Source organism: Macaca fascicularis, chromosome 6 (genome assembly GCF_037993035.2).
Source record: "Macaca fascicularis isolate 582-1 chromosome 6, T2T-MFA8v1.1".
NCBI classification, from domain to species: Eukaryota; Metazoa; Chordata; class Mammalia; order Primates; family Cercopithecidae; genus Macaca; species Macaca fascicularis.
The window spans coordinates 61,268,793-61,270,942 of record NC_088380.1 but is presented as its reverse complement, the minus strand read 5'-3'; the positions used below and the strand labels follow the sequence as shown (position 1 = coordinate 61,270,942).

At 44.7% G+C, this 2,150-nt stretch overlaps 1 pseudogene; it reads left to right on the top strand.

Annotated features, from left to right (window-relative positions):
• Positions 1 to 349: 349 nt before the first annotated feature.
• Positions 350 to 1,587, top strand: LOC102117626 (heterogeneous nuclear ribonucleoprotein H-like; annotated as a pseudogene).
• The last annotated feature ends 563 nt before the right edge of the window (positions 1,588 to 2,150 follow it).

The following is a 2,150-nucleotide window of genomic DNA, read 5'->3' as shown; positions in this document are numbered from 1 at the left end:
AACAGTAGTACACACCATTATGTAGTATTTCCGCCACACAGATGCAACAGCCATAATCTCAGGAGCATAGATATTAGTAAAGTCTACTAAAATAATTAAGAAGTGGGCCATTTCTTTTTAGCCCTGCCAAAGTCGAGTGTCTGGTCTGTTTTGACACCAGACCATGTAAGAGACAATGATGTTGTGCACTGAAGGTAGAGAGGGATTTATGGTGAAGGTCCATGGCCTGCCCTGGTCTTGCTCAGCTGATTAAGTGCAGCATTTTGTTTTTTTTTCTGACTGCAAAATCCAAAATGAGGCTCAAGGTATTCATTTCATCTACACCAGAGAAGGCAGGCTGGGTGGCAAGGCTTTTGTTGAACTTGAATCAGAAGATGAAGTCAAATTGGCCCTGAAAAAAAGACAGAGAAACTATGGGACACAGTTTTGTTGAAGCATTCAAGTCAAACAACGTTGAAATGGATTGGGTGTTGAAGCATACTGGTCCAAATAGTCCTGACAAAGCCAATGATGGCTTTGTACAGCTTAGAGGACTTCCCTTTGAATGCAGCAAGGAAGAAATTGCTCAGTTCTTCTCAAGGCTGGAAATCGTGCCAAATGGGTTAACACTGCCGGTGGACTCCAGGGGAGGAGTACAGGGGAGGCCTTCGTGCAGTCTGCTTCACAGGAAATAACTGAAAAGGCTCTCTAAAGAAACACAAGGAAATAACAGGGCACAAGTATATTGAAATCTTTAAGAGCAGCAGGACTGAAGTTAGAACTCACTACAATCCACCATAAAAGCTTATGGCCATGCAGAGGCCAGGTCCCATGATAGACCTGGGTCTGGCAGAGGGTTTAACAGCATTGGCAGAGGAGCTGGCTTTGAGAGGATGAGGCATGGTGCTTACTTATAGTGAAGGATATAGAGCCAATGATAATTATAATGGCTATGGCTATGGATTTGGGTCAGATAGATTTGGAAGAGACCTCAATTATTGTTTTTCAGGAATGTCTGATCACAAATATGGGGATGGTGGCTCTACTTTCCAGAGCACAACAGGACGCAGTGTACACATGTGTGGATTACCTTACAGAGCTACTGAGAATGACATTTGTAATTTTTTTTCACTGTTCAATCCTGTGAGGGTACACATTGAAACTAGTCCTGATGGCACAGTAACTGGTGAAGCAGATGTTGAGTTTGCAACTCATGAAGATGCTGTGGCAGCTATGTCAAAAGACAAAGCAAATATGCAACACAGCGATGTAGAACCCTTCTTGAATTCTACAGCAGGAGCCAGCAGTAGTGCTTACGGTAGCCAAATGATGGGGGGCATGGGCTTGTCAATCCAGTCCAGTTATGGTGGCCCAGCCAGCCAGCAGCTGAGAGGTGGTTATGGAGGTGGCTGTGGTGGCCACAGCAGCATGAGTGGATATGACCAAGTTTTACAGGAAAACTTATGTGATTTTCTCAGACATTGCATAGGCAGCCAAGGAGCAATGAACAGCAGCTACTACAGTAATGGAAGCCGTGCATCTATAGGCATGAATGGAATGGGAGGGATGTCTACCATGTCCATTATGAGTGGTGGATGGGGAATATAATTGATCACTGACTCTTGCTCAATTTTTTTTTAAAGAAAAACCCAAAACTTCAGTTTAACAGTTTCTGCAACACAAGCTTATGAGTTATGCTTACTCTCTAAGTGGAAATCAGTATTGTTACGAAGACTTAAGGCTCAGTATTTTTTAACACAATACTCATCTAGGATGTAACAGTGAAGCTGAGTAAACTATAACTGTTAAACAAGTTCCATCTTTGCTCAAGTTAGTTATATTATAGGATGTTCTTTTTTTTTTTTTTTTTTTTTTGAGACGGAGTCTTGCTCTGTCACCCAGGCTGGAGTGCAGTGGCCGGATCTCAGCTCACTGCAAGCTCCGCCCCCCGGGTTCACGCCATTCTCCTGCCTCAGCCTCCCGAGTAGCTGGGACTATAGGCGCCCACCACCTCGCCCGGCTAGTTTTTTGTATTTTTTTTTAGTAGAGACGGGGTTTCACCGTGTTAGCCAGGATGGTCTCGATCTCCTGACCTCGTGATCCGCCCGTCTAGGCCTCCCAAAGTGCTGGGATTACAGGCGTGAGCCACCGCGCCCGGCCTAGGATGTTCT